General features: G+C 41.4%; 1 protein-coding gene and 1 long non-coding RNA gene across 2 annotated transcripts in view; one reads left to right on the plus strand and one right to left on the minus strand.

Annotated features, from left to right (window-relative positions):
- ppp2r3a (protein phosphatase 2, regulatory subunit B'', alpha) overlaps positions 1-13,833 on the minus strand; it is a 343,519-nt gene that overhangs the window by 202,698 nt on the left and 126,988 nt on the right. The window lies entirely within an intron of this gene.
- LOC132380215 (uncharacterized) lies at positions 1,509-8,591 on the plus strand. The gene is made up of 2 exons (XR_009507703.1): positions 1,509-6,033; positions 7,355-8,591. It is a non-coding gene; the product is annotated as an uncharacterized LOC132380215 (long non-coding RNA).

A 13,833-nucleotide genomic window follows, 5' to 3' on the forward strand; every position in this document is an offset into this window, starting at 1 on the left:
AATGCGAGCATTTATGGTTTTCTCTAATTGGCACTGTACTGAGGAGATATCAGCGGGCTTAGCAGAGTGATTGCTGCACCTTGTGCTGGGAAGGGAGTCAACCCTTAAAGAACATTCTCCATGACATTCATGGTATGCCAGCATAATAGGCTGTCATTAGTTGACAGAAAGAAATCTCCTGTGTAAATGACATCCGCAAGAAACGTTGTGATGCCATGCTCTCCATATAGCTTCATGCCATTGTGAGGTATTGACTAAAAGGGCCCGCAACCACAACAAATAGAGTGTTGCTGTTGCTGCAATCATTCTTGTAAACGCACATGGGGCAGAGAAAAATGAGTCTGGCAGAAGGTGAGGGAAAACACTTAATTATAAGTTTAATTGCCATTCAAAGCCTATTATAACGATAAAGCTCTTTGTGAGTGTTTATGGTGAGAAACACTTTGGACTCTTCTTCCATCTCCATCTTTAGGTGGCCTCAGCTAAGTCCACTTTGCTGAAGTATTTTCCTCCAGAAAGGTTTGGAAAGATATCCTCTATCCATGGCAGAGGGCATTGATATACTTTTGATACTGGGTTGATGGTGATGTTAAAATCACCACAAGTCCTGACAGACCCATTCTTTTTGGCTCCTGGGACCTCTGGTGTTGCCCATGGGCTCCAGTCAACCTTGGAAAGAGTTCCTTCAGTCTCAATGCGATCTAGCTCACTGGCTACTTTATCAGCGATGGTCTAAGGAACCGGACATGTGGATGGACATGGAGATGTTGAAACAACACAATGATAATTATACAGAGGGCAATTGAGAACAATAATCATTATCTCACCACAGATTCTGAATAAGCACTGACAATATTGTTGGTGTCAGGGGGTTGGGGGTGGAAGGGTGTTGATGGTGAAGGCCTGTATATTGAACTGTTTTCTATCTATTTTTGAATGAGTAGTACACATTAACGATAGAAAATCAGTTTTTCCTATCCAAAGCCAGTTTGGGGATTGATGAGAAAACAGGTTCAGCTTCTACGGGATTTGAGGAGGAATTGTAAATAGACTTGTTAGAAGGGAACATGAGGAAATCTGCAGATGCTGGAAATCCAAGCAACACCCACAAAATGCTGATGGAACACAGCAGGCTAGGCAGCATCTATAGGAAGAAGCACTGTCAACGTTTCAGGCCGAGACCCTTCATCCTGTTGCTTGTTAGAAGGGAAGATGTGAGGAACTTCACTGAGGTAAAGAACTGAAATAAAACCAGAAAATGCTGAAAACAAGCAGTAAGTCAGGCAGTGTTGAGAGAGAGAGAGAGAGAAACAGGATTCCAATGAGGTCACTGAAACATTAATTCTATGTCTCTTTTCGCAGGTCTTGCTTAACCTACTAAGTGTTCCAGCATTTCTGCTTCAATTTCAGATTTCTAATTATGCAGTCTTTTTTTTTTGCTTTTCAGAAGATGTATGAAATGCAGGAAGATAGAAAACAGTATCATACTTATGTCAAACAAGGTAACTAATGTGGAAAGAGGAACAATCTTCAATTTCATAACATTGCGGCAAAATGAAGCTTTTCTGATTGAATTGAGTGGAGCTGATTATTCCAGTTGTGCAGGATGCTCATCTGCTGTGGCATAAACTATCATGTACTACATTTCATTTCACATTAGGGTTGCTGAAATATTAGTGTGAAAGAGGCTGGTAAGCAGTCTGGGTCAACAGGTAGAAATATCGTTACCCTTTCTAGATAACATGGAGTTTAATTGCTTGTTTGTTTTTCTTTTGGGCTGCAGTTTTAATGCTGGTCAATATTTGGTTGGGTTTGTGATTGTATAACTAAATATTAACTGGCAATACGATTTTTAACACATCTCCGAGTGTCATGGAAGGGCTGTGTTTGTACCTGGAGGACCTGGATTAGTACCAAAGACAACAGGAGGATGCAGGAGAAGCTGGGAGAAAAGGGAGAAGAAGAGGCCGAATCTACAGCGAGTCTTTAGGGAGTAGTTCTTAGGTGGCTTTGTTTGATTGTGATGTCTGTACTGAGGCAAGTCCCTGGCTTGAGTACTGAACTGGCACATTGATGGGACTTCCTGTGAATTTCAGATGAAAGTGGGTCACTGAAGTATCTTACGTCAGGAGGAATAATATACCAGGAGCAACAAACAGTCTGCTAGAGGAACTCATCTGCAGGAGGAAAGAAATTGATGCAGAGTTTCAACTTGAAACATCAACAATATATCTCCTCCCTATTCTGCCAAGATGGCATCCACTTTACTGGCAGCAAATCCTGTGCTAATCCAATGTGTTGTCTTCATTCCAAACAAACTGTCATGGTATAGGCTGATTGGTGGTCAATAAAGAATAGTGAAGGACTATAAAGAATAGACTCATGTCTCCTGGCTGACTCATGGCAGTTTTCAACAATTGAACTGTGGCCCAATCAGTAAACAGGTTTCATTAGCAAGGGCAAGTGGAGTGGCCATTGTGTGAAAGGGCCAGTGATAGAGAGGGAGGCTTTGGTTTTGGCTTTGGCTCATCAAGCTTAGCCCAGTTCAGGCTTGAATGAGGTCAATCTTCTTCTTCTTCTTCTTCTTTATTCTTTATTCCTTGTCTGTTAGAACAGAGATAGTGCAGTGAAAATGGCTCCAGGAGCTGTGTTATGTTTTTTTTGTGTGAGATATGGGAATTCTGGGAGACCTTTAGCCTCCCAGACAACTACATCTGCACCAGGTGCACCTAGCTGCAGCTCCTCGGAGAATACATTAAGGAACTGGAGCTATAGCTTGATGACCTTTGACTCATACAGGTGACCAAGGAAGCTATAGATAGGAGCTACAGGGAAGTAGTCACCCCAAGATTGCAGGAGGCAGGTAACTAGGTGACTGCCAGGCGAAGAAATGGGCAGCCAGTGCAGACTACACCTGTGGCTATTCCCCTCAATAATAAGTACACTGTTTTGGATACCGTTGAAGGGGATGACCTACCTGGAGGAGCCGCAGTGCCTGGGCCTCTGGCACTGAGTATAACACTGTGGTTCAGAAGAGAAGAGAGGTGAAGAAGAATGTAGTAGTAATAGGAAATTCCTTAGTTAGAGGATTAGAGAAGAGATTCTGAGGATATTTTGGAGACACCTGGATGGTATGTTGCAACCCACGTGCCAGGGTTAGGGACGTTTCACATCAGGTCCATTGCATTCTAATGGGGAAGGATGAGCAGCCAGAAGTCTTGGTACATATTGGCACCAATGCCATGGAAAGGAAAGGTGAGGAATTCCTGAAGTGAGCTTTTAGGGAGCTAGGTAGTAAGCTGAAAAGGAAGACAGCCAGAGTAGAAATCTCTGGACTTCTACCTGTCCCAAATGCCAGAAGGTAAGAATATGAGCATTTAGCAGATAAACGTGTGGCTGAGGAACTGGAGCAGGAGGCAGGGGTTCTGATTTCTGGATCATTGGGATTTCTCTGGAGAAGGTATGAGACCTGTACAAAAGGGGTGGGACTAGTACTCTTGTGAGCAAGTTTGCTAGAACTGTTCAGGAGAGTTTAAACTAATTTGACTGGGGGATGGAAACCAGAGTGATAGGGCTGAGGATGGGGCAGTTGGCTTACAAACTGAAGCAATGTGTACTGAGACTGTGAACAGGGACAGGCTGATGACAGGGCAAAATTGCTGTCAATGGGTTGAGTTGCAGTGTAAAAGAGGGACAAAACCAAAGAGGGTGATGAATTCAGGACTGAAGGTGTTATATTTGAATGCATGCAGTATATGGAATAAGGTAGGTGAACTTGTAGCACAGTTAGAGATGATCTTGTGGGCATCACTAAATTGTGGCTGAAAGAAGGTTATAGCTGGGAGCTGAACATCCAACGGGACATAAAAAATGCATGTCAGAATGGCAAAGTTACAATAGTCATGGGGGATTTCAATATGTAAGTAGATTGGGGAAATCTGGTTAGTGCTGGTTTACAAGGGGGGTGGGATTTGTAGTATGCCTTTTAGAGCAGCTCGTGGTTGAGCCCACTATGGGTTCAGCTGTTCTGTAATTTGTGTTGTGCAATGAAGTGGGATTGATTAGAGAGCTTAAGATAAAGGAACCTTTAGGGTTCAGTGATCATAATATGATGGCATTCATCATGCAATTTGAGAGGTTGAAGCTAAAATCAGATGTATCAGCATTGCAATGGAGTAAAGGGAAATACAGTGGAATGAGAGAGGAGCTGGACAAAGTTGATTGGGAGGGGTCACTAGAAGGGATGATGGCAGAGCAGCAATGGCTGGAGTTTCTAGGAGAAATTCAGAAGTAGCAGATTAGACACAATCCAAAAAAGACAGGATGATGCAACCATGGGTGACAATGGAAGTCAAATCCAACATAAAAGCCATATAATACAGCAAAGATTAGTGGCAACTTAGAAGATAGGGAAGCTTTCAAAAACCAACAGAAGTCAACTAAAAAAGTCATAAAGAAGGAAATGAAGGAATATGAAGGTAAGCTTAAAAATACTAAAGAGGATACCAAAAATTTCTTGAGATATATAAAGAGTAAAAGAAAGGCGAGAGTAGATATAGGACTGCTGGAAAATGATGCTGGAGAGGTAGTAATGGGGGGGGGGGGGTCAAGGAAATATTAGAGAAAATGAGTAAGTATTTTGCATCGGTCTTCACTGTGAAAGACAATAGCCATATGTTGGAAGGTCGAGGGTGTCGGGGGCTGAAGTGAGTAAATTTGCCATTACTAGGAAGAAGGCCCTTAAATGACTGAATTCGGTCCACAAAGCTGTGTTGAACATGCCCTTACTATAGATATTACGCAGGGATACCCATAGCCCTCTATTTTTCTAAACTCCATGTACCTATCCAGGAGTCTCTTAAAGGACCCTATCATATCTGCCTCCACACAACATTGCTGGCAGCCCATTCCATGCACTCACTACTCTGTGTAAAACTTTACCCCTGACATCTCCTCTGTACCTATTTCCAAACACCTTAAAATTGTGCCCTCTCCTGGTAGCTACAAAGCCCTGGGAAAAAGCCTCTGACTATCCACATAATCAATGCCTCTCATCATCTTATACACCTCTTTCAGGTCACCTCTCATTCTCTGCCACTCCAAGGAGAAAAGGCCGAGTTCACTCAACGTGTTCTCATAAGGCATGCCTCCCAATCGAGGCAACATCCTTGTAAATCTCCTCTGCACCTTTTCTATGGTTTCCACAGCCTTCCTGTAGCAAGGCAACCAGAACTGAGCACAGTGGAGTCTGACTAGGGTCCTGTATAGCTGCAACATTACCTCACAGCTCCTAAATTCAATCCCATGATTGATGAAGGCCAATGCATTGTATGCCTTTTTAACCACAGAGTCAACCTGTGTAGCTGCTTTGCGTGTCCTATGGACTCAGACCCCAAGATCCCTCTGATTCTCCACAGTGCCAAGAGTCTTACCACTAATACTATATTCTGCCATCATATTAGACCTACCAAAATTAACCACTTCACACTTATCTGGGTTGAACTCCATCTGCCACTTCTCGTCCCACTTTTGCATCCTGTCAATGTCCCGCTGTAACCTCTGACAGCCCTCCACACCCCCAACCTTTGTGTCATCAGCAAATTTACTAACCCATCCCTCCACTTCCTCATCCAGGTCATCTGGATCAGATGGTTTACACCTAGGGTTTTGAAAGGGTTGGCTAAAGAGATTGTGGAGCCACTACTGATGATCTTTCAAGAATTCTGGCATGGCTCCGGAGAAATGAAAAATTGCAGATGTCAATCCATTGTTCAAGAAAGGAGAGAAACAGAAGAAAGGAAGTTATAGGTCATTTAGTCTGACCTCGGTGGTTGGGAAGATGTTGGAGCTGATTGTTAAGGATGTGGTTTTGAAGATGCATCGTAAAATAAGCCAATGTCAGTATGGTTTCTTTGAGAGAAAATCTTGTCTGACTAATCTTTTGGAATTCTTTGTAGAAATAACAAGCAAGATCGACAAAAAGGAGAACTGATGGACATTGTGTACTTGGATTTTCAGAAGGCCTTTGACAAGGTGAAACACATGAGGCTGCTTCACAAGTTATGAGCCATGGTATTATAGGAAAGATACTAGTGTGGATAGATAATTGGCTGATTGGCAGGGAGGCAAAGAGTGGAAATAAAGGAGCCATTTCTGGTTGGCTGCCAGTGACTAGTGATGTTCCACAGGGTTCAGTGAAGGGAATGGTTCTTTTTTCATTATGTGTCAATGAATTGGATGTTAGAATTGAAGGTTTTGTGGCCAAGTTTGTGGATTATACAAAGAAAGATGGAGGTGTGGTAGTTTGAGGAAGCAGAGAGGCTACAGAAGGACTTAGACAGATTAGGAAAATTGGCAAAGAAGTGGCAGAATACAGTGTTGAGAAGTGTATAGTCATACACTTTGGTAGAAGAAATAAAAGGGTGGACTATTTTCTAAATGGAGAGAAAATTTTAAAATCCAAGGTGCAAAGGGATTTGGGAGTCCTCATGCAGGATTCCCTAAAGGTTAATCTTCAGTTTGTGTCAGTGGTGAGAAAGGCAAATGCAATGTTTGCATTCATTTCGAAATGAATAGAACATAAAAACAATGATGTAATGTTGCGGCTTTGTAAGGCACTGGTAAGGCTTCACTTGGAGTGTTGTGAGCAATTTTGGGCCCCATATTTAAAAACAAATGTGCTGATATTGGAGGGGGTTCAAAGGAATTTCACAAAAATGATTCCAGGATTGAAAGGCTTATCATACTGTATGAGGAGCATTTGATGACTCTGGGCCTAAACTCAATGGAGTTCAGAAGAATGAGGAGGAATTCCTTGAAGCATATCAAATGTTAAAATGCCTGGATAGAGTGGATGTGGAGAGGATGTTTCCTATGATGGGGAGTCTAAAACTAGAGGACACAACCTATAGTAGAGTGTTGTCCATTTAGAATGGAGATGAGGGGGCATTTCTTCAGCCTGAGGCTGGTAAATCTGTGGAATTCATTGCCGGAGGTGGTTGTGGAGGCCAAGTCAACAGGTATTTTTAAAACAGTGGTTGATAGATTGTTGATTACTGAGGGCAGATTCTCAGTTATGGGGAGAAGGCAGAAGATTGGGACTGAGAGGGAGCCATGATAAAATTACGGATCGGACTCCATGTGCTAAATGGCCTAATTCTGCTCCTATATCTTATTTGAGAGATTCTTCACCCATCAAAAAACCTTTAGCAAGTGTGCAGATCTATGGTTGTCTGCTGATTTGGAAAATAAAAGAGCACCATTCTTGTTTTTACAATCCCCTTGAGGATATTGAACTGATTTAGTCTAAGTTTCAAGGGCTAGAGTTTTACCATTGCATGTCATCTTGTTCCAGCACAGGTATTGGCTGACAGAATTTATCCTCAAGAAGATAAATGGAGCCAGGATAACCCCTATTGACATCAATGGATCTGGGGTTGAGAGGGTGAATAGCTTCAAGTTCCTCGGCATAAACATCACTGAGGATCTCAGCTGTATGGTGAAAAAAACGCAACAGCACCTCTTTCACTTCATAAGGTCGAAGAAGTTTGGTATGGGCCCCCAAATCCTGAGGACTTTTTACAAGGCAAACACGAGGAAATCTGCAGATGCTGGAAATTCAAGCAACACACACAAAATGCTGGTGGAACGCAGCAGGCCAGGCAGCATCCATAGGGAGAAGCGCTGTCAACGTTTCAGGCTGAGACCCTTCATCAGGACTAACTGAAAGGAGAGATAGTAAGAGATTTGAAAGTAGGAGGGGGAGGGGAAAATGCAAAATGATAGGAGAAGACCGGAGGGGGTGGGGTGAAGCTGAGAGTCAGAAAGGTGATTGGCAAAAAGGGATACAGAGCTAGAGAACGGAAAGGATCATGGGACGGGAGGCCTAGGGAGAAAGAAAGGGGGAGGGGAGCACCAGAGGGAGATGGAGAACAGGCAGAGTGATGGGCAGAGAGAAAAAAAAGCCTAAATATATCAGGGATGGGGTAAGAACGGGAGGAGGGGCATTAACAGAAGTTAGAGAAGTCAATGTTCATGTCATCAGGTTGGAGGCTACCCAGCAGGTCTATAATATGTTGTTCCTCCAACCTGAGTGTGGCTTAGCTTTTTACAAGGGCACAATTGAGAGTATCCTGACTGGCCTCATCACTGCCTGGTATGGGAACTGTACTTCCATCAATCGCAGGGCTCTGCTGAGAGTGGTGCAGACAGCCCAGCGCATCTGTAGATGTGAACTTCCCACTGTTCAGGACATTTACAGAGACAGGTGTGTGAAAAGGGTCCAGAGGATCATTGAGGACCCAAGTCAACCCAATTGTTCCAGCTGCTACCATCCGGGAAATGGTACCGCAACATAAAAGCCAGGACCAACAGACTCCAGGACAGCTTCTTCAACCAGGCCTTTAGTCTGATTAATTCATGCTGATACAATTATATTTCTATTCTATATTGACTGTCCAGTTGTACAAACTATTTATTACAAATTACTATAAATTAGATGTCGCACATTTAGATGGAGACGTAATGTAAAGATTTTTACTCCTCATGTATGTGAAGAATGTAAGTAATAAAGTTAAGTCAATTCAATTCAATATCACCCTATTCTTCTGATCAAGAGTGATGAGGAAATCTTAACTGCCCAATGAAAACTCTAGAGTGTGCTGTCCAGGCCTCTAGCACCTATCTTCAGCCGCAAAGTTTTCATGTTAACAGTCACTGGGAGCTGGCTGTCTGTAAGTCAAGTCAGAGATACACTTTATACTGGAACTCGTACATACAGCCAATGGTAAACTTCCAAATGAATTACTTTAAAAGAGAATGAGCTCTTAGCGTAAATTTGAACAGCTGCCTGGGACACTGTTAACAAGATTGTGCCATGTTTCCCACCCACTGCATTCTTGTTTGTGGTATGATTGGATTTATAGGGCAATCATCTTCTATGTGGATCTATTATGATTTTAGACAAATGCTTACTTGTATTGCAGAGAAAATCAATGCTCCCAACTGCACTTTCATTTAGCAATCTAAAGGCTCACAACTATTACAAAGTGTTTTCACCTTAAACTGGATTGAACTGATTTATTGCTGCACCCCGCTGAGCTGATAAGAAAGACAGTTCTAAATTACATACTTGTACTTATGACATTTGCTTTTCTGGGAACTGGAAGTTGTAATAAGAATGCTTCTAATGAAAGCATTACAAATAATATGTAAAGCAGGATGACATTGCCTTTCCTAGCACAATAATAGATCCAGTATGCATGCACAGAGAGCACAGTGACCTATATTATTTCTTGCCAACTTTTTTTTTACAAACTATTCCTTTCGTCAAGGCACAGCCAGCTGTGATGCTTATAGGCCAGAGGTCACACTCAGTGACGCACATTTGGGTGGCAAGGGGCCAGCCGGGGATGTCACAAATCCTGCAGGGTACATGGAGTCAGGTCGTGGAGAGAAGATGCTTCGAGGGAGGCCTTCTTCCAATGTAACTGCAATGACAGAACACTTAAGTGCTAGTTTGTCCATTTGTAGGGGATATTTGAAAATTTGTCCAAGTCCAATAAATAGAAGTCCAATGGAATATTCTGTCCAGAGTGCCAGAAAGCAGCAGGCCTTTGGAAAATGTTTATCAAGATAACAAGTTACTGTGAATTTAAAACAAAATAAGTCAAATCTTTAAAGTTTTTTTTTGCTGAAAATCAGGCAGAATCACTCACCGATGATGGAATTCTATTTTTATTTTAAAATATTCTGGTGTTTTCTTATACTTTCACTTCTTACTTGAGAATGGCATTCTTGATTTCATATATTTATGAGCAGTTATTCTGCGAAGCAGTCTATGAGATCCCAAAAGGGAACATCAAGACATCTGTTATAATTAAACCCTCAGCTTGTCTTTTCCAAATGAACCACTCCTACTCACCCCAAATCTCACCCTTCATTTACTTGAGTTCCAAATGGGTGGGGATCTTAGCCTCCTGAACTTCACAGGATGGCTGACAGCCAGCAGCCTCCTTACACCCACTCTTAGTAAAAAAAAATCCCTGGCTGCTCAAATGTTAACAAGGTTCAGCTGTCAGAGTCTCCTTAGGCAATTATCCTGCCTATAGAATGGTGTTAAAATCCCCATTAAGTACAAGTCTTTTGAATGTTATTAAACCATATAGAAGTGCCCCACTGAAGACTTTTTGATTTTAGTTTTTAATTAAAAGTAATTCTAACAACAGAAAGTTTTCCATTTTATGGTCTAGGTTCCCATTCATTCATGATAAGGTGATATTAGTTGCAGTCAATATCAGCTCACAATGAAGGAGTGGGACAAAGCTGTACAGAAGCAGAAGAAACACTGTATTTTTTGCATTTAGTGAGTTCCATTAGGTCACACAAAAACAAACTCATGCTGGGAAAGCCAAAGACTTGCCTTCCGCTTCACTTTTTTCTGTTTGTCCTTATGCAGTGACTGACATGAAATAATTAGAAAGGAATCCAACTAGCACTCACACTGAATGGACATGTCCTAGTTTGCATAGAACATAAGCAGTACATGTCAGATGCTTCCTTTATAGTTACATACCCTAGATGCATAATTTTCAGTCAGCCATAGCTTGAGCTTGGGTAAGATCATTTGTGACAAAAGGACTCCAGCAAATTAATTTTAGACTTGGGCAAAAACTGAGGTTCTGATTTTGTGGGGGGTTTTTTGCACTAATGTTATAATGTTACTCCTGGTGAATATTCATGTATTTCTACATAAATCCATGATGTTTTCCTCCTCATAATGCTAAGTGGACCATTACTGCAATTCTGTACCACTTTAAATATAATTCAGTAAGACTGTTGTTCAGTATTTAGTAACCCTCCACCAAGGATTAAATCACCCAAGTACAAAAAGCCAATTGCCATTTCAATGATTTGTCTTCAATAAGTTCATAATTGTTAAATACTAATAATTGAAATGAGTCAGGTTGAACAGTAAATGATTGAAGCTGCTGATCAAACACAATTTTGTTTTATTAACAGTTCTCATTTCCCCGGAGGTAACAGTGGGAGATAATGGAATTCTTTATTTGGCAGCTGTTTATATAACATTTGCTTTTAAGTTCTATTTCTTTTTCAGAGCTTTGTGTCATTAATGAATATCTGCCCCTCCCTGTGGTAAAGTGGCTATCCTCCACTTGCCATCTCCCTCAGCAACCCCACTGACCCCACTTACACTCTGAGCAAAGAATCACAGTGAGAACTTGATTCCTGGTATCCACGGGACTCCAGTTTATTTTATCTGACACTGCTATGCCAGACAAAATAACAAAAGATGAAAAATAGACACATTTATGCCGACTCTACATTGAATTTAAAAAATTTCTGCCTTAAAAGAAATAAGGTGGAATCAAATTTGACACAGATTTTTCTGGCTTGTTGACCAGTAATAATGCCAACTCCAGATATTTTCTATTGAGATGAATCATTGTGTGGTTTATATGTGTGAGAAATAATGATTTACATGCATAGTGGCCTTCTGCTTTTGAAAAGATAATGCTGGAAATGGAAACCTGTTTGTTGTTGTGCTGAAGATAAGTCACCTGTGTTTACTGATATTGAATAATGGAAAACTATTGCAGAATCACCCAGGAGAATGCTTCAATTCTTTATACAGTGCCATGGCAGTCAAACATTCATTTGTTGCATCCAGAAGTGCAGCAACCCTTCCATATTACACATTTGATTGTAGAATGGGTATTGAATCTATACTGTTCTGAATCAGTGCCAAGATTTCTTCCCACTGACACCAGAACAAAGGAGCAGTTAAGTAAAAATAAAGCTGAAGTGACAGAAATATTCACTTACACAGTGTGTCTATGGGAGGTACGGTTAAAGATAACTGTTGCTGAACAAAAGCAGACTTGGATGAGATCACTGGAAACACACACTTTGAATAACAGACAAATGTGAGGTAACTGTCTCACTGTCATATTGTGCAATGTAACTCTTTATTGAGACTGCTCATCTAATTTCTAATGCAAAGTTAAGGAACAATACTGAGAAATTATTGCTAAGAATAACAGATACCCATGTTCCATGTAATGGGTGCTATGGGATCTTTACTGTTCCTGAACCTCAGTGAAGTTCTTTTTCCAAAGGGAAGTGTTTGTACTCTTTGAAACACGAAGTCCCCCCTGCCTCCTCCCCAAATTCCCTTCAGATATTGTTTCTACTGAAGAATTTTGTTGACAATTTTGTCACTTACCAGGAAATTATGAATAATCTAACAGTCTACAATGAGTTTAAGGAATTGAAACAGACTCCATTTAGCTGATGGCATTACTACTGGATGTTTCTTTCAGCTCTGACATGCTTGAACACGTCATCATTAAGAAGGAAGATGTGCTGGAACTTTTGAAAAACATTAGGAATCATAAGTCCCTGGGGTCAGAAAGGTTATACCCCAGGTTACTATCGGAAGTGAGGGAAGAAAATGCTGTCCCTTTGGTGATTATTTTTGCGTCCTCACAGGACACAGGAATAGTAGCAGATGATTAGAAGGTGGCCAGTGTTACTCCTTTGTTCAAGAAATGGAGTAAATATAAACTTGGAAATGATAGACCAGTGAGACTTATTTCAGAGGTGGGCAAATTATTGTTGAAGATTCTTAGAAACTTGACTTACAAGCTTTTGGAGAAGTATAGTCTGACTAGGGATAGTCAATACTGCTTTGTGAGGAGCAGATCATGCCTCCTGGACCCGATTAAATTCTTTGAAGATGTGACAAAGTCTATTGATGAAGGTAGATCAGTGAATGTGGTTTGTATGGATTTTAGTAAGGTATTTGATAATGTTACCCTTGGCAGGCTCATTTAGAAAGTCAGGAGGCATGACTTTCAGGAGGAAACTTGACTGTATGGACACAGAATCGGCTTGCTCATAGAAGGCAGGGAGTGGTAGGAGACTGAGTATATTCTACCTGGAGATTGGTGAGCAGTGGTGTTGGGCAGGGATCTGTTCTAGGACCCCTGCTCCTTGTGATTTTTGTAAATGACTTGGATGAGGAAGTGGAAGAGAGGGTTAGTAAGTCTGCAGATGACACAAAGGTTGTTGGTGTTGTGGATACCATGGAAGGATGTTGTAGATTGCAGCGGGATATTAACAGGCTGTTGAGCTGTGTTGAGATGTGGCATATGCAGTTCAACGTGGAAAGGTGTGAAGTTAATTCTCTTTGGAAGGTTGAATTTGAAGGCAGAATACAGGGCTAATTGCAGGATTCATGGCAGTGTGGGGAATAGAGGGAGCTTGGTACCTATGCCCATAGTTCACCCAAAGTTGCTGTGCAAGTTGATATAGTTGTTAAGAAGGCTTATGGTGTATTGACCTTCAATAGACAGGGAATTGAGTTCATGAGCCATGAGGTAATATTACAGCTCAATAAAAGCTTAGTTAGACCGCACTTGCAATATTGTGTTCTGTTCTGCTTTCCTCATTATGGGAAGAATACAGAAGCATTAGAGAGGATGTAGAGGAGATTTACCAGGGGGCTGCCTGGACTCGAGGGCATGTGTAGGTTGAAAGAGCTAGGTCTATTCTCTCTGGAGTGAAGGAGGATGAGAAGTGACTTGATTGAAGTATACAAGATGATAGGAAAAGTAGATGGAGTAGGCATAAATTTAAGCTGATTGGAAAATGGTATAGGGGGTGTCAAGCGTAAGTTCTTTTAACACATAGTGGGTTGGGTGTGTGGAATGCCTTGCAGAGGGTGGTGGTAGAGACAGATACATTAGTGGAATTTAAGAGATTCTTAAATAGGCACATGGATGATAGAAAAATAGGGGGCTATATAGGAGG

This window comes from Hypanus sabinus, chromosome 2 (genome assembly GCF_030144855.1).
Source record: "Hypanus sabinus isolate sHypSab1 chromosome 2, sHypSab1.hap1, whole genome shotgun sequence".
NCBI classification, from domain to species: domain Eukaryota; kingdom Metazoa; phylum Chordata; class Chondrichthyes; order Myliobatiformes; family Dasyatidae; genus Hypanus; species Hypanus sabinus.